General features: G+C 34.2%; 1 protein-coding gene and 1 long non-coding RNA gene across 12 annotated transcripts in view; one reads left to right on the top strand and one right to left on the bottom strand.

Annotated features, from left to right (window-relative positions):
- Window positions 1-19,483, top strand: part of PCDH7 (protocadherin 7) — a 280,634-nt gene that overhangs the window by 13,027 nt on the left and 248,124 nt on the right. The window lies entirely within an intron of this gene.
- The window catches only part of LOC106039095 (uncharacterized), a 52,682-nt gene continuing 34,389 nt past the window's right edge, over window positions 1,191-19,483 (bottom strand). For 2 of the 4 annotated variants that reach the window (XR_010831006.1, XR_010831008.1), the window contains 3 exons: window positions 17,195-17,236; window positions 12,970-13,100; window positions 1,191-1,336 (listed from right to left, as the gene is read on the bottom strand). This is a non-coding gene — a long non-coding RNA (uncharacterized lncRNA). Of the gene's footprint in view, window positions 1,337-12,969; window positions 13,101-13,189; window positions 13,262-17,194; window positions 17,237-19,483 lie in introns of all 4 variants that reach the window. The other 2 variants (XR_010831007.1, XR_001209044.3) reach the window with 2 other exon arrangements.

Here is a 19,483-nt window from a genome sequence, read left to right on the forward strand (position 1 = left end):
TATGATTCAAGACCTGGATGTCTTCTAGGGCACTCTTCTGTAACTATAGCTTGAGGCCAAACAAAAAAAGCAATCGCCAAGTCATTTGTTTTATTTAAAGAAACAATACATAAAATAAAATTAAGCATTCTTTGATACCTTTGTGAATATAATGCATTTCGGCAAGGTTAAAAATGAACTCTACAATAAGAACTTAAGCACAGTTTTCATGTGTGTCATGTGTGTGCCTATTAATAGAACATGCATGTGTAGATATATGTTCACATATATACTGATATTAAGTTAATGAATTATTTTGAATTGGCACAAAATTTCCATTTTAACAGGAACAATAATGACAGCAATTAGCTGATTTTTCATGCACCTTCAGAGCATTCAAGGTGTTTATCTCATGTTGGGTTAACCTAAGGATAATCCTACGGGAGTCAATACAACTTAATTAATATCAATCATTGCAAACTAAATCAAATGTTATAATATCAGAGGCTAATTTACATTAAAATACAGATACGGAAGACCATTATTATCAGTTTGTATGTTATAAATCAAATCTCACTCATTTAACTTACTAGCATGTATATATATACAAATTGTGAAATAACGGAGAGCAGGTTTTAAAGGTATAATACATCCAAATGCAGTATTATCTTTGTAACAGGGTCTTGGAATGCTGAAACCTTAATGAAATTTCAAAAAGTCTAATGGTAGTATTAAACACATTCTTACTATAACTAAGGGTGTGCCAGGAGTATAGATAGCAAGATACCTGTGTTCGGCTACCTGACTGGTCACGGTGTTATTCCTGAAGTCGTGTGATACTTTTACTAGGCACAGATGTGAGAAAGGCCTAGTCTGCAAATTCATATCTTCTTTATAGAGCAAAACTTTGTGTCTCAGATAAAATCTGGCCATTTTCTAGGCAAATCTGTTTAATATATTTGGGAGTCCTTTTTAAAAAAACAAAATACTTTTTAACAAGAGTGAATACTTCAGTAGTTTGCAAGATTTCTACAGACAAAAAAAAAAAAAAAGGAAATACAGATGGTAGAACAACAACAAATTAAAGTATTAGTTATTTCAACTGCTCCCAAAAAGTTACAGTGATATTTGAAGCTCCTATTTTGCCATCTTTTTTGTTCACGTTTTTTCACAGGTTTCAACATACATTTGGTGTCCTACTCCATCATGTCACTCTTGTTTTGTGCGAAGTTACGTTGTCATAAAATTTGAGTAATGAAATGGTGAATCAGTTTCCTTATCTCCATCCACAAGTTCTGAATTGGTTTTAATGACATACATGTGCCTTGTGTGATAGTGGGCGAGGATATCCATCACTCTGTTGAATCAGAAAAATACTATTTTCAATAAGTATGTAATTACTTTACAGTTGTAGTACAAGTTTATAGAAGTGCAGTAATTGATTTCTTTTAAAGAAAAGTTTTCAAGTAATGTTATGAATTCCTTTATGGAAGGAATAATTGCTCTAGAAGCTAGAAATCTCCATTTAACACAGGTCACTAAATGATCAACCATTGAACGTCAGCCTAGATCTTAGATAAGAACTGTCATGTAGATTTAGAAAACTCATTCGGAAGGCTTCTCTGACTGCATATTGATGGTTTTATTCTGGGTCCTGCAACTTAAGGGCCTTAAAATATCACTTTATTTTAATGGACATTTTTCTCAATATGAATAAAACTCACCCATTTCTAGAGCAAGTACTAATTCACATCTGTAAAACAGAGCAATACCCATTTTTCCTGGTGGCTTTCCACTATGAGCATTTTTCCTAGAGATTAAAACATGTTGTCTGGGACATGTATTTTACTATACATATAAAACAGACTAGAATATCATATCTGAACTATCTAACAACAGTGCCGATAAACAGTAATATTTCATAAGAATGACAGACAACTAATATTGAAGTGAAGGAGGTGTTTCATCAGGATATGGGGTTTCAGACTTCGTGCCAGCAGCTCCCTTGAACAGATATGAAACCAGTATAGTTATGCAAGTTGGTGCAGTACAGTACAGTAGCTCATCCTGTTTAAATTCTATAAGGCCATGTCTGTAATAGCGTGTTACTGAAATGAATAGTGCCTGTGTTGTGTGCATGTGCTTTTTTACATTGGTTTAGAAAAATACAAAGGAGAGGTTTAGTTTAGAAGTAAAGGAAACTTGGTTAGCTCTTTGCGAAACTGCACAACCTTCACTGTCTGCATTTCACAGGGACCACTGGATGCTTACATAATTTGTCCTATCCTTTTTGTGCAACACCAGTTCTTTAAATATTTATATATGTATTGTTGCTAGTATTCTGGATCCTTTTAATTTTTCTTGAGTGCAGAGGAAAAGTTAAACAACAGTGTGAAATTCCTCTATGGAGAATAAATTAAGAAGATGTCTTCATTTTATTTTGAAATATTTTATTGTGAAATATATTATCATTCATGAGATATTGAAGTCAATTGGAGGATACTGTACTCATTTGGCCCTTCAGACACTGCTGAATGAATTGAAAGTTCATCTTGGACTTTCTAATAATGAATATTAGTGCACCTTTCTAGGAACCTTGAAAGCTAAATTTATGTATTTTTTCTTTATTCGTCCTTTATTAAATATATAAAGTGACCGAACTCTTCAAATTATACAATAACCTTCCTGGAGAATTAATGTTACAGAAATATGAAAGGACTGGCTAAACCGTCTCTCTATCAAATGTTTCTAAAAGGCTTTATGTATTTATAAGACTTCATGATCTACTATTGATGCAAATTACTAAGGATAAAAGAAAATCCATCTGTTATCAAAGAAAAAAATAAATGAAGTAAGTCCAAGGATTTGAAAGACTTAGCATTAAGGACTAAGAATTCATACTTTGTGATGGGTTTATAGTAATTGACAGTAGAAAAGACTTTTTAGCATTCACAATATTTTTTTTCTCTCTCTTTTTTTTTTAATCAAAAGAAAATGACTTTGCCATAAAAGCTTCTCTTGTAACATATCCTGCTTCATTTCATAATTTTGTATTCTTTGCTGAAATGTCTCAATTAAAATATGACCTACACCATTTCATGTCATGTTAGGCATTACTGGTTTTGTTATTATTACCCTTACATTTAATCAAATTGTCTGTAGCTAAACAAATAGCATTTCATCAAGAGCCGTTGGATTTCAATCAGCTAGGAAACAGATTACTGGCACAAGAACTGATCTAAGGCTAGTGTCTCCAATCTGCAACTAATTGTGTGCTGATAATAGCACTGCCCACAGGCAAATCTTGCTGTCCTGATACATGATAGATTTTCCTGTACGTTAATATTAAATCAGATGGAGACATTTTGTAATACTGTTACAGTTACTATCTTTAACCTTTCCTTTTTAATTTGAAATGTATGCTGTTTGGAGATACTACCTGTGTGTTTCATTTCTGAAATTTAATGGAGAAAATATCTCAAGGAAAACATAGTAGCCATGATTTTTTCTTTAGTTGCTCCTCTTAAAACAGTCCCTTCTATAGGAGATGAAGTACTGTTGATACTTAAAAAAGTATTTACCTGGAAGTCACATACTCTCCTTGTCTCAGAGGGGAGAGGAGCATATCTGACAGCTTGAGTCTTGCAGCAGGAAGCAGTGCTATTGCTTGGTGGTGAGGGGGGTTGTTTGGAGTGCACATCCAGGAGTACTCTATGGGTGAGCTGCCAACCACACACTAACCATGTACCGCATGCTAAATACTGCATTAGAACATTACGAACATTTACATTTTTCCAATCTGAAGATGAGTGACTACTGAAGTACATAGAAGTCCTTGTCCTATGGGCTCTCCACAAATGCAGAGCATACAGTAGGAAGTGCTTTTAAAAAAGGAAGCCATAGAATAACACATAGTGTAGTCAGCACATTATAAGTGCTCTGAAAGCAAACTGTCTGCTGATCTATGTACATTGTTCTTGTGAAATGATTCCAACAGTTCAAAATCTATTTTTCACCTTGCTAGTTATGCAAACAGCTCTTCACGTTTTCACTAAAGCAAGTGGGAATTGTTCACTGTCACAAATAATAAATAACAAGAGTACCCTATCTGCGCAGCATGGAAGTGATAAAAACACATGCTTATGAGTGCTTGAGATTTCACAGCTATTAATTTTGAACTTTCTGATTGCAGTTCTGTTTTACAAGAGTAGATGCTGTTAGGGCAGCAGTGCACTGTGACAATGAAAGATTATGACAACATCCATTTATCATAACGAACTTGATAAATTCAGTGTAAGAGATGGTCAGAAATTTCCCTGAAACCTGAAGTCATAAAATGCATCTTGCCTTTACTGAAAAAATAACTTTTTTTTTCCTTACCAATAATCTTTAATGCAAAATTAATACTAACATATGCTTGATAAGGTTTCTTTGTGCGTGATGAAATGTACAGCTCTTACCAGTGTTAGTAGATTCCTTAACATGTACCTTAAGGAACACGAAGTTTGTGCAGAATGCTGCTGTATATGCAACATGTATTCACATAAAGAAAGGTCTTTTACAAAAGGTCAGCTAATACTATAGCATGTGGGCAGTGTGGGAAAAAAAAAAAGTCAGAAGGACTCTTCAGGCTTCAAAGAACATTTTAAAAAACTTTTTTAAAGTCACCTTAGCATTAAAACTCCAAATTACAAGATTTGCCTGAAAGCATACTCCCCAGCTACCTCTGTGTAAATGTGGTAGATAATATCATTCATTTTCAGATTGCAGTATTCACAGTGTGGTAGGAACGTTTCAAATCAGCAACCACATTTTTGGTTTATGGGTACAAATGGGATTTCAGTTAATAATTAGGCATCATTCTGAAGCTGTGTATTGTAAGAAAACAAAATGTATAGAAGCTGAATGCTCAATTTGTAGTATTTCTGTTCATATTTCACAGCCATACCAGAGGAAAAAAAAATCTATTATATAGAGTAGAAAAACATCCTGAATAAAGGAAGTGTAAAATAAAGAAAAATGTGTCTAGAAATGTTAATATCTTTTTTTTTTTTTTTTTTAAATCCTTACTGTTCTTGGGAAGACATCTCTGGCCTTTCTAAAATTCTCACTGAGCTGGTAATTTTTTATTTTTTTCCCACATTTTAAGAATATCATCAAAGCCATACTAATCTGGATCAAGGGCATGCCTCAGAGTCCTGAGATCTCTGAAGAAAACATTTCGCTGTCTTTCCTATTTTTGACATCATCATAGAGATTTACCTTCAACTTTGCTACAACTTTTAGAGATAAACATTAGTTTATTTACAAAGCAGGGGTTTAAAGGTTTTAATCAACAACTTCTGGTTCATCACAATAAGAAAGAATTGCAGATCCACTTCATTGCTGTCAGTGAAGTGTCTAGCTCAGTTAGCAGGCATTTTGACTATTGACAGCAATGCATATCTGATTAGTTTTAAGATGTATCCCATGTTTAAGGCAAAAGCATATAATCTGGAGGATGAAAAAGAACCATCTCATGAGAAAAGGAAATCCAGCTTGTGGTAAGGACATTTTTGTGCCTACCACTTTTTTCTGTAGTGGAAAACTGCAGATATTTATTTTGTCTCCCAAAGGAAAGGTCTAGTATTTAAGCTAGACTTTTCTCCTAGAAAAGAACAGAGTTCTTTTTTTCTTTCTGTCTGTCTGTCTTTTTCCCCCTAGAACTGTGCTTGGAAGTCAGAAAGAAGAGCTGTTTCTTAAATCATTCTGGTACTGTAGTTTCTGGCTGAGTCTTTTATTTAATAATTGAAAAAATGTTTTGGGAGAACTTTGTCAAGTAAAAATGATGCTCTGTATGTTCCTTTTCCTCTTCATCAAAAGCAATGCACATTTTAGACACTGGGAGATGTGGATAGGAAAGCTCCATCTTTCCATGCTGTTATGATTGTCTACTTTTTTTTTTTTTTTCCCCTCTCTAAGCTTACATTTGAAATGTTTTTTGAAGGGACTCTTACATGGACCATAGGGTAGCTAACTAGTATTAAGAAATAAGGGCTTAAATCAAAGAAAACATGAGATGGAAGCAATTGCCTCCAAAAGCTTCTCTCTCCATTTTTTGTTTGTTTCAAATACAAAGATTCTGTTTAAGTAAGCTCATCTCATGAGCTTTAAATGAATCATTTGCATGTTGGCTTCATGAACAGCTGTTTTGAGAGCCAAATAAAGTCAATCTGATAAACTATTTGTTTTAGGAGGGAGATTTTTTCTGGAGTAGGCAGTAGAACAGAGATCAAAAGGATAATATTCACATACATGGGAATTTTACTCAGATATAGAATAGGTCACTGAGAAGGGACCTTCAAAGATCATCTAGTCCAACTGACCACTTCAGAGCTAAACAAATGTTAAAGCATATTATTGACAGCATTATTCAAAAGTGTCTTGAACAGTGACAGGTACGGTGTATCAACTGCCTCTCTAGGAAGACTGTTCCAGTGTTTGACTACCCTCACAGAAAAGTTTCTCCTGATGTCTGAACCTCCCTTTGTGCTGCTTTGTGCTGTTCCCACGTGTCCTATCATTGGTTGCCAGGAGGAAGACACCAGCACCTTGCTCTCCACTTTCCCTCCTTGGGAAGTTGTAGAGGGGATCCTGTAATATATGTATTCTAATCCCAGTTATCGTGCCCTGAGTTTTTATTCTGACCTTCCAAGTGACAGTGTGAAAACTTATAGGTTTTAATTTCAGTCTCTCTTCTTCCCACCAAACCAGTCTAGTTTTCTCATATAGAAGTCAGGTACTGCTGAACACTAGGGGTCAAATGCTAAGCTGTGAAGATAACATTATTTAAATTTCATTATTTCTGCTGGATTGTGGGAAGCATTGAAGATTCAGAAGTATATTACTCTTGGTTGTTTTATTTGTTTGTTTTTGTTGTTCTTATTGTTTTTTAATTAACTTTTTTCTGTAGAACCATATGTATTTGAAAGTCTATGCATGTATGGTGACAGGTAAAACAGTGAAGACAGGAAAGAGTTTCATTTACAAGGTTTCCCTGTGCCTTAGAATAGCAGTACATGTCCATATGCCATTTTGGATTCTATTTTCCCAAAAGGGATCTTTCCTTTGTTAAAATAGTGTCAAAACAAAACAAAATTCCCAACTCAGGCTGATTTCTGCAGCCATGAATCAAAATCACAAGGTAAACTCAGAAGCAGTCTAGCAAACACCTATGGCTGACCTATGCTGCAAAGAGTAAAGAGAGGGAATGTCAGTTTTATGGCTAATCCTCTCTGTTTTTCATGAAACCTTTTCTTTACAAAAGAGCACAAATGAAGTGGTGCCCATCTTGTCTACTTTTCCATAATTCAAGTGCTAGGGAGCCTTATTTGTGAGAAGCTTATTCTGTGACTTTGTGTGTAATTGACAGTGAAGGGGGAAAACGAGGCAACGTTATGCCTTTGCTAGCTCTTTGTAAAGGAAGGAATATACTTACTCATTAATGACCCAAGCTATGAATAGATTTTTGGTTTACAGCACAGCCTTAGAGGGGGCTAAGAGAATTTAAGGATTTATCACACAACCTTAAAGGGGTCTAGGAGAATTTTAAAGAAAGAGATACTCAGACTGGAAATTTCTGAGTAAACATTTACCTGTCTTCTTGGCAGTACATAATTAAATTATCTGTTGACATTTTGCAGACACAGAAAGAAAATAAAGGTAAAGACAAAGGAATAGAAGCATACTGATGACCTATTGTTAGAGTTTAAGCAAAATAAATGATTAGCATCTAAAAGACAGAGCAGAGGTAATAAAAATAATTTCAAACTACTATCCACAGTGCATAGCATCCAGTAATACGATTTAGTTCATTACATTTCTGTATGATGCAGTATTATTATATTCTCTCTCTGTGTCCTGGGGTTATACTAGTTCAAATTCTTGGACTAGTACCTAACAATAGATGCTTCAAGATGGCCCGCAAATGAATCCATTCAAATAATAGTAAAATAATGAAACCACATCAAAGGTGTTTTTGTTTTGTTTTGTATAAATCGAATATTCATATTTGTATTCATGGGGGGGTGGGGGGGTGAGAGGAGAAAAAGAATTCATGTGAGTACAGGACCTTGTTAAAAGAGTTATGAGTTTCCCTAACAAAAGTTCAGATTTGTTTTATTCTAAACATGCTCTCTGTATTAAGTTTTTGGTTTCTGGTCCATAAGAAATGGATAATAGCATTTTTTGGAGTACAGGGATGTTATGAGTTCAGACAGAGGTCAGTAATGGCACCCGTGTTCTTACTAAGTGCAGAATTTTGTCCAAACTCTGGACTTCAGATGGCAAGTGAGAGTCCCAGTACCCCAGGTAACAGGTTCCCTCACTTGGTTGTGCTGCCATAACACTCTGAGGGAAGCGCAAGAAAGCACAAATTGTAAGGTTGCTATATTCAGCTTTTAGAAGTGTTTAGAAGTATTAGTGTACTTTCTACAGGGCACTTTGAAATAACGCTGGTAAGATGCTGATATATGTTTATAGAGCTGGTTTACAATGCAATGGTGTACAACATGTACTGGATTTCAACATTTTAACAGATATTAAATTTGGTTCTTTTTTGAACATGTCATGTTACTACATTTCTTAGATGTTTTCCTCCTATTTCCTATGTCAGAATTAAAATTCTATTTACTGATTTATGTTGATCATAATGTCTAATTTATCCAAATAATGTTCATTCTCAGTCTATATTTCATTATTAAAATATAGTAGATATTTCAACCTAATATTAGGGCATATTGGTCTTATTTAGCACTATTAAAATAAGCTTATCTTCCTGCACATTGATGGCACAGGGTTTCAAAATTTCCCTGTACTAGTCTAAACTGTGTGTTCCCTTTAAAAACTCAATTAACTAGGAAAAAAATATTTGGAACTCATTTGTATGAATGTACTTTAATCAAAATACCTGTTGTTAGGTACCTAAATCTACATTAGTTCTCAAGATAAAAATGAGGAACAAATATCAATTTTCATGAGGAAGCACATTTTTTAAAGTTGTTTAAAAATTGTTTTAAAAATTGGCTCTTGGTCCAACTCATCCCACCTCAGTATGTTTGTCATCTGGCACAAGTTACTTATGTAGGGCCACTTCAAAAAAAGAGAGATAGGTACCTTCAGAAGTCAAGCTATTCTATCTATTTTAAGTAGGTGCTCTCCCCTAGGACTCTTTCCATTGATCGCATAAGATGACTAACTTAGGTGGCTTCCAAGTCACTAAATTTAGATGAGATTCCAGCTGTACTGTCAGTTACAATTTTTCTGAGTGTGTTATATTTCATCGGTAAAAATGACAGTGCAGACCTACAAACAAACAAACAAACAAAAAGCTATTTTAATGTATTTCTGTACATTTTGACTGCTGGAGCGTGGACAAGTGGTATATATGGTAATATGGTAATTAACTCTTTACTGTAGTTATTTTGAGTAAATAGTGACAGTGATGTGATGCTGTCCTGATACAAGAGGCCATGAGTTCATCATCAGGATTTCTGCAGATTTTGCTTTCACCTGTAAAGCATTTGCAGAAGATTCTGATGCTTTGCTTTGTCCTTCTTGCCCTAGGCAATCCTTGCAGTGAATAAACATCAGAGTTAATTAAAAAAAAATCTTATGTATTTATTACATTTCATAAATAATATTCATGGCTTTTGCTGTTTCTGTATTCAAGCCTAGAAAATGAGGAATGTGCAAACTGAGATACAAGAAAGTATTTATAGCTTCCCTAGTAACTAAGATAACAGGCAGCAGTCACAACTATTTTAACTGTTTTATGGTTTGTCCTCTGTTTGACATCTGTTTAACCAATATGGCTTGAACTCTTATAGTCAAGAGAAAATACCAGGTAGATTAATTTTATAGCATGATAAATGCTTTGAAGTCGTATATAAATGTGCCAAAGACAAGGTTTTTGTTTTGTTGTGATTGTAGGAACATCAGATTTGGTAATGCAGTGCTCCTTCTTCTTTAATCATAATGTCAATGCTGAAGATTATGAGGGAGGTTTGCTAAATTTATCTCTTAATTGAACCTCTTCAGGAAGAAAAAAGGAAACAAGAATGGGAAGGAATTATTAGCAATGTTTATACTCAAAAAAAATAATAAAAAGTGAAATTGTTAAGGTAACTTAAAGAAGTTCAAATCAACCAAATTCCTATGTGTAAGATTAACAACACTGTTTGTTTGCAAAGTAATTTGTAAGAAAAGCTGTCTAATAAAAACTACTGTCTTGGCTTTGTGATAACACAATACAGCATTTTGTTAGAATTTCTGCAGTGTTCCTTATATTATGACTTTATAAAAACCACATCTGACATTGATCTTTCTTTACCCTTAAAATGCATAATTTATTTGTAGAAATATTAAATGATGTGAAAGCAGGAACACAATTGCTCTAGTGCATGAAGTTTTCATTTTGAAAACAGAAAAATTATAGTGCTCTGAATGTTAGATTATTATGTTTCCAAAGTCTGTGCCTGTAAATTCAAAGTCATGTCCTATTCTCTCTCTGCTGAGAAACAACTGACAGTTTTGAGGTAGAAAAAATCATGGGGGTAGATCAAGGAGATTCAACTGAGAAAATGACAAGCATGCATTTCTTTTCCCCAAGGGGAAAAAAATGCTTGGAAATATTTGCACACTTGGAAATATAGTGGCTGTCTGAACAGAGAGATAGAGGTGTATTGGGAATCTTAACAGAAATGGCTCAGTGGGAGTCCATCCAACTAATACAGACTCTTATGTCCTTGATAAAAGTCTGCCTAGCTGCAGATGAGAGCTATATGGGAGGTAATTGAATATATCTTTGTGAAGAATAAGATGCTGTGATAGAGATCTTTACAGAGTTGTGTATTGGCTACAATAAGGAGAAATAACTCAGTACCATGAGGTTTTGCAACACATTCTATAACTTTCTTATTTCACACACTGGTTGTGTAGGAGATCAGCAGGTGGTTATTATAATATGATGCTTATACATGACCTTGCTCTCCATGCAAGACAACATAATGTATGGATTACCTGGACTTTAAACAATCAGTTTGAACGTTATTAGCCTTTATTTCTTCCAGTACAGTAGCATCTAGATGTTTCTCACACATATATGGTTATTTTACATAAATAAACATCCTCTTAGCTTTCACAAACTTTTTAGACATTGTCTATGGATTTGTCTATAAATCTCAGACTGACACAAATCATTTTGTAAAATGTACAGCTAGTTCCTGCAATTGGTTTCTCTATCATCACAGAAACTTAATGTCATTTTCGTCAAAAAAAATCGTAAGCTACACCTTGGTAGTTCTTACAGATTTTTCATCCACAAAACCAAAAAAACAAGGAAAGAGCCAGAATGAACACACAGTTAGCAATTTCATCGCATTATTAGTTCTTGATTTAAGGGATTTGAGGAAGATACGTAAGATTTAGTTGTGCCTGTCTCCAAGCTACTGCTTTAATGCAGGGCTGACTTCTGTTCTAGTGAAAGACCATTTGGGGAGCAGTGTGTTGCTGAAATACAGTCATTTCTGTCATTTTTTTGGGGGCGGAGGGGGGGGGCAGGCTGTAAAGAGGAAAAAAAGCCAACTGTCAAAGTGGTTTGAAAAGGGTATTTTTTATCCTTTTCTCTGATCTGGAACAGAACATATTTTGAAATAAAAGACCCATGTATCTGCTCTTTAGTATTTCTATCTGACATTTTTAAAAACAAAGAAACAGAAATCACATACTTGATATAGAATATTTGATATTGAAACAAATAAAAGGCACAATCCTGCATACCCTGCTAAAAATTATGTATACAGTACCTAACTTTTTTATGTTTTTAATATCCTGATTGTCCTCAGGCTTACTATTAAATCATTAGAGTTATTATTTTCAATGCCTGAAAAGTCTGCTTTTTCAGTAATTGATGTTTTGTCGAATGCTAATAGAAAAGTTATTTTTATTTGCTACCTCTGATAGTTTGATTCATACTATTTACTTTAAAAATTATGATTCTGCAATGTTGCATTTTAATGCCTTTTCCATTATTGATAATTAATAATAATATTAAATATGATTATGAGCAAGTATGCTTAATTAGATTTACCATTAAGTAAATAATTACAATTATTTAATTACTCTAAAGAAAAAAGGAATACAAGATTAAAAAATGTGCTCCTCTGGATTTTTTTTAAATTGACTAATACTTTAAGGAACTTTTGGAATTTAGCATCTGCACATAGATATTAAGTTGGTTGCATTTACTTTACTATAATCTTTCAATTAAAGCAGTAGATATTTTAGAAAAAAAATGTTTATATGTTCAAATACAGTATATAAATTTATTATTGTATCATTTTATAGATTTACCTGTTCTAAGTACCTATTCTATTCTAAACTTTTTAAGATTAAATTTATTTATTTATATAATTTTTTAGAGAAGAATATTGAAATGACGTGTAAACTTTGAAGTTAAATGATTGTAGATTAAGAAGTGGCATGAGAAATATTTCAGTGGAGAGTGCAGGAACTCGAAAGTGTTTTTACAGTTGTAGCTAACATCAATACAACAATATTTTATAGAAGGAAATATTCAGATATACAATGATCAGCAGACGTGGTATGTTTGTATCACTCCTTTTTTGTTTGTTTGTTTGTTTTGTTTTTTAATTTAATTTTGTTTTGCTTTTAAGAAGCAGAGCCTGTCAGAATGCCAGGCTACAAATTTTGTCGTGGATTTTATACACTGATTGATCGCTGCCATTTCGTTGGTTGCTGGTGGCTCTGTCTCAGTGCAGTACATTAAAATAATTTGTTATATTTCTAGCAGCTATGGAAAAGTGATGTTCTTTGGTGTTTCTCTGATGATTTAAAATTTTTAGACATCAAAATTCTTACTGCCTATGGAAGGAATGATTCTGGCAAATGGTATAAATACATCCACTATGAAAGTGATTGGGGACTAAGTACCTTATGCAAGCATCCGTCTGCTGGCTTTCAGAAGTGATTGAAATTCACTGTGATGTACTCGGGTGTATCCCATTCTTCTCCCATAATCTCAGCAGGCAAAATCCAGTAGAGGAGAATAACCAATTCAGTATCTGTGATAAGAAGTTACAAATGTCAGCATAGCCTCCTTCTAAGTCATCATGTTCCAGGAAGATGCCAGAGAAGTTAGTATATTACTCACTGCAGTTTCAGCATTTATCATCTGATCAGGCCTACTTGAGGGTAATCTGCATTACATGTCCTGTGTAGTATCCTGTCCAGGAATATCAGATTAAAATTTTATTTTGATATTATCTCGGTAGAAGAAAATTAGAGGCTTTTGTTTTCTTTTGAAATAATCTCTAAGCCAGTGATATCTGCAGCTAGTTTCCATTTCTTTTTTAAAAGCTGACCTTGTGTGCTGGGGCTTTGACCTTTTTCTATTTATGCCAATGAACTGCCATTTTAGTTTACTATTTAAAAAAAAAAGGCTACATTTTTACATAAATACACACATGTACATACACAAAATGCAAACATTTCTATTTCTTGATGTTATTCACAGGTACTAGGAAAGTAGTTAAGGCAGCTACTGTTGTTGCAGAGTTTTGACAAACGTGTTCCAGAATTACTATTTTTTATTTTGTGCTTTTTTACGTTTTTATGCCAAAAAAAAAAAAGATTTAATTAGCATATTTTAATTTATAGGATCATACCTGTTCTTTGTGAGATCAATTAGCACATCTCTCTTACTCTCCAGAATAGTTTGGCTGGATTCAAGCTGCCTATTGTGAACAGTTCCTGTGATGGCTGTTGACTGTGTCTGTGCACTACTGCATAGAGTACTGGTTGGCATCAGCCAAAGGTGTGCTGAAGGTTGTGCTAATAATTTCACACTATGGGTGCATTGGTCCCACTAACTTTACTACTATAGATAGTGCTTTACTGTCCATTCAAAAGGCTTTGATTTAATTTAATTTTATTTTATTACATTTTTACATGTCACAGCTGTTTCCAGGTGTAAACACACACTGGAAGAAACATCCTAAATTTATATTTATGTAATTAAAATAGTATGTTCATGTATGTACATATTTGTATGTGGAAAATAAAGTTGTATGTGACAACTGTATATAGATATACTTAAAATATCAACTAGACTTTTATGTGACTTTGCATTCACAAAGAAAATTTTTTGCACACACACAAAAATGACTCATAAACTATATGATTGTGATTGTGTTCAGGCTATTACAAATGCAAAGCAAAGTGAAGTAATACCCAGAAGTCCTAAATATTATGTGGTATAAACGTATATTTTTAAGTGGATTTTTTTCTGACAGTCTAATAGGTTAAAAAAAAATCTGATACATAAATGCTCTCTGACATCATCATTACTACTATGATTACAGTGCTTTACAGAATTGGGGATCTTTCCCTCTTTCCAGACTATTAAGCAAAATCTCATAGGAAGAATAATGCCCACAGCATTTCCCACTAAGCACTTGGAAGTGATCTTTGTAGGAATATTACAAATGAAATTTTGAACTCAAATTCTCATCTCAGCCTAGATGTAAAAGTACACTGGAAAACTTATGCTAAATTTACATTTCGATAAGTGAAAATAGAATATGTCCCATGACATTATTACCACAGATCGCTGAAAAATGGTAATTGAAATATTCCCTCTCTTAACACTAAAATTGAACCCCTGCTGTTGGGTAGGAACTTAAATTCCTGTTGTTGGGAAATATGTTAGCTCAGGATGGTCATGGGTACCACAAATTGCTAAGAGCTTTCCCTGAATAGAGTGTAACTAAGTAGTTATCAGGAGAAAGTGGTGGTATTGAGTGAATCTCAGGAAATTTTGACATTGTAACATTCTGAGGTTCTTGTTCACTTCTTGAGGCAAGACTGGAATTTCCCATTGCAGTAAACTAATAAAAATGCATTAGAGATAGCAGTAGGAGCTCTGGAAAGGTTTTGTTAACCTCTTCATTCTGGGGATAGTCATTAAAATGTGCTAATATAGACATGAAAGCTCTGAAATGGCTAATACCAGTGAACAAAATAGTACAACTGTTCATATCACAGTTTGATACATGCTTAAATCACTAAGGAAAGATTTACTGAAACATTTTTTTAAGTGAAATAAAGCATAAAAATATCATTCTTTCACACAGATAATTCCCAGATGGCTGGAGGGATAGTTAGGAGGAAAAAAAAAATATCTGGCCAAGTTTGAGAGGTTTCAGCACCCAAAATAAATTGAAAATTGCACGAGAAATAGCTGCTTAGAATAAAAGTGGTATTTCAACCTCACTTACCATGTACGTAACTCAGAAAAGCATTACAATAAATTTGAATTATTCTATCTACATAAAAAGGCCAGTGAAACTATGTGCCATTCCAAGGCCCATGTTTGCTTTTATTCAAATACTTCTGGTATCAATCAGTCTTTACGTATCTATTCATTTTTCTATTCAAGTGCTTGGGATTGATCAAAATGGCTGGCAGTGCTTGAAGAAAATGCATCAGGTGTGTGTGAGCTACCAGCCTTCCATATTGTTCATTAGAATATGTCCTGAAATCAGTTCTGCTTCATACAGGTCAAACTGTTGTACACTCATAAGTCATCTGGGCAGATGGCTGTCATATGGCAACTGCAGTAGTGATATGAGCACAAATGTAACACAATTCTTTTTTTCTGTTGGAAAACATGTACTGATTTATTTCAAATTGTTTGGAATCTGAGAGGTTTTCTACTTTCAAGAATTGTGAATTAAAGGCATTAAAAATCAAGCTCCCTACAGGAATGACACTCTCATGCAACACAGGAACTACTGGCCTGAATTAAAACAAACAAACAAACAAACAAACAAAAACTCTTTGAAAACTTGAGGTATTTTTTGCCTGTAAAAAATGAAGGTTATGTGATAATACTGTCCTGGGAATTACATAAGATTAAAATAAGTGATTTTAGCAAGAATTACACACTGGTATATTTTCAGCAATTCTGGTGTTCCTAGGAGGTTTTCAGCTTTAACATTAATTTGTCCTTAATTATAGTAAATTACTTTGGCCATTGTTACGGATTGACATCAGCCAACAGCCAAACACCCACACAGCTGCTCACTCCCTCCCCTCTTCCATGCAATGGGCAGAAAGTAGAAGGAAGGTGATGAGAAATGGACTGAGATAAAGACAGTTTTGTAGGTGACGCAAAAGCTGTGCACACAAGCAAGGCTTAATAAGGAATTAATTCATTAATTGCCATGAGCAGGAAAATGTCCAGCCACTTCCTGGAAAATAGCGTCTCATCATGCATAATGGTTACTTGGGAAGAAAAATGCTATCACCATGAACGTCTTCCCTTCCTTCTGTTTTTCCTTGAGCTTTTAGTACCATCATATGGTATGGAATATCCTTTTGATTAGCTTGGGTCAGCTGTCCTGTCATTGTCACCTCCCAGTTTCTTACTTGCCCCCAGCCTACTTGCTGGCAGAGTGCAACAAGAAAAAACCTTGAACTCTGTGCAAGCCTTGCTCAGCAACAGCCAAAAGATTAGAGTGTCATCAACACTGTTTACCTTGTGTCATGAAGCAGTGCAGAACACAAGATAGAAAATGGTGAATCTGTCTCAGATAACGTGTTGAATTGCAAAGTTAGTGGAAGTCTTAATGTTGACCTTAGAGCCAACTGGATCAGCACCTATTTGAAAATTCAAGTGAACTCAGAGAAAATTGTTCACAGCTGCATATACGTACTTGTAGCAGAAGAGAAACTTAGCAAACTTTCTTTTTTTTTTCTTTTTTTTTTCCTTTTTTTTTTTTCATTTGGATTAATTAGTGGTATTTTTTTTTGCTGTACTCTGTGCTAGTAATTGCTTTGGTATGTCGAAAAACACCTGTATTTCTGAAGTTACATCAAATGTCAAATTATATCAACGTTTGTGGTAGAATCTTTTATAACTGAGTTCCTGATGGTTTCTGAATCACATAAAATTGGAGAAATATGTTACAATCATACAGAATTATGATAAAGAAAAAACAAAAGCATGCTGTACAGTGTTCTGGACAGCCAGTATGATGATATCTTAATATGTCAGGATATTCTCCACAACCTTTGATGAAGCTAACTTTATAAGGCAGCATGGTATTTTGTAACGTGAATATTTGATCTAGTAGAGAAGAAAAATTTTGTTTACCTTCAGATGTTCTCTCTTTCAGTCCTTGAACATTAAAAGAGCCTGGGGAACCATTTGGAGAGCATAAATTGATTATTGTTGTTTGTCTTTGTAAACAGAAGCTTCTAATTCACAAATTTAAAGATAAATTGTGTTTAAGACACATTCAGACAAGCAATTGCAGTTTAGCTGAAACACCACAAAAATAGATAGATATTTTTAAATTAAACCATTTTGACAGAACTGGGTTAAGAAGTAATTTCACATATGGTTCTTCTGGCAGATGTGAGGAGTTTCTTACCTCCAACAGGAAAGAGTAGGGAGAACCAGCTGGTAAGAACAGGGGGCAATACCTTTTAGCCTAAAGCAGAATGCTTAATTGTCATCCTGTAGTAGGAATTTCAAAGTGCATTTAGATGTAAAAATTGGTCTTCTGAAGAAAAAGGAAATGAAATAAGTGATTTGATTTTAGCTGAGTACAGTGCTAAATGGTCACTGTTTTTATGGTTCTGAGAAATTTAAAAGTGTTGAGATTTGCTTAATGACTGCATATGTAGCATTGTTCTAATGACTGCAATGCCTGCTTTTGGAATCCAATCTATATTTCTTTTAGGTCATAATAATTTAATTGTAAAAGTAATAGTCTAGTTCTGCTTAGAGGAGGACTGTGAAAAGAACTGCTTTTTTTGCAAGTTCTTAAATGGCATGTTATGAACAGTTGGTATGTTTGTGTAATAGATTTCCAAACAAAACAGCTGGCTGAAAACTATATTGGTGATCACTGCAAGTCATAGGACTGATAGAGTAAACGGAGATCTATATTCAAAGGGTAGTAAAGAAAAATTGTGTAGCTGGGCTGTTTTCCTTCAGGCTGTAATTATTACCTATGAGAGGCTTGCCTATTAAACCAATAACTTAAAGGAATTCACAAGCAAGGAGACATAAAAATCCATTCTGTTTACATTGATGCTACCTTAAAAGAGCAAGGGGGAGAAGCCAATGGAACAGATAATATGAACATTATTGGCTTTTTACATTTGATTTCCCTAATAAATATCTCCTCTTCATTCAGAGTTTTTGCTATACTTTTCCATTAATTTAATACAAGGTAATGAATATTTCTTGCAAAACGTTTCCTACCCAAAACTTTTACAACTTTATTTTGACCACAGCATTAGAAACACAGAATGAGTCTGACAGGCACAGGGAAGTTTGTTGCTGCCTAGAACATTACTTGCTAGATATTTTTGTCCAATCTAGTGTTTCAGACCTTGCACAGGGATAAAAATGTAGTGTTAGAAGGGAATTCATAGGTATCTGGCATCTAAATTCTTAAAAACTTTCAAAAAGAGCATTCACTAGGTAGAGCATACTAGTATTTTACAACTTCTGTGGAACTGTAGTTTTGTGGTGGTGTTGTTTTGTTCTTGTTGTTGTTATTTGTTTGTTTGTTTGTTTCATTTTGTTTTCTGTAATTCTTTGTGCTGTTTAAGAGTCTACCTCCATCCCTAGCTACTCAAGCCTTCCCCACATCTGGAGTCCACCTCCACTTGTTTTTACGCTCTAAGGACTTAAAAAAAGAATTAGGGAGCATTCAGCAGGCAGGAGACAAGTAAGTCAGTGAGTGTGGTTTGAGGAAGGCAGGAACTGCCTAAATTGGATCTGTTGAAATGGTAATGTGGAAGCAAGGGCTAAGGTAGTTTCATTTTGACTTGTCCCTAGTGTAAATGGAAAAAAAAAAAAAAAAAAAGTCTTTATTGCCCTTTTATAAGATTTTGGGAAATGTTATTAGTCCTTTGATATTTTTGAATAAGCTATCATCAGGAAAGCTAACTCATGTTTCGTGGACTTCTTGTAGTGGCTATCCTCTGGATTCTCTGATTTATCAGTGTATCTCAAATTCTGTTGCTTGAGCTGAAGCCAGTTCTGAGTAGAGCAAAATGACTATCTCAGTGTGTGATGTTGTGGCATTTCCAACATTCTCCTTCCTGCATTCCTGGCATTTGACCCCTTTACTACACATTTTAGTACATGTTTAATTGTCATTCCACAATAAATTCTCTTCCATTGTAACAACTTCTGCACACAAACTAATTTATTTGGTTTAGATTTGTTTGAAATTTTCCTTCCCCCCCCCCCTCTTTTTTTTTTTTTCCAGTCCTACATTTTGCAGTTTCTGCTACTGAGTTTATTCTGTTGATTTCTCAAGGTCATTTGAATTCTGGTCTTGTTTGATCAGATGCTCACAGCCTTTCCCAATGTTGTATCATCCACAGTTTCTATAAGTGTATTCCATTGTTCAAGACTGAT

Source organism: Anser cygnoides, chromosome 4, assembly GCF_040182565.1.
Source record: "Anser cygnoides isolate HZ-2024a breed goose chromosome 4, Taihu_goose_T2T_genome, whole genome shotgun sequence".
Lineage (NCBI taxonomy): Eukaryota > Metazoa > Chordata > Aves > Anseriformes > Anatidae > Anser > Anser cygnoides.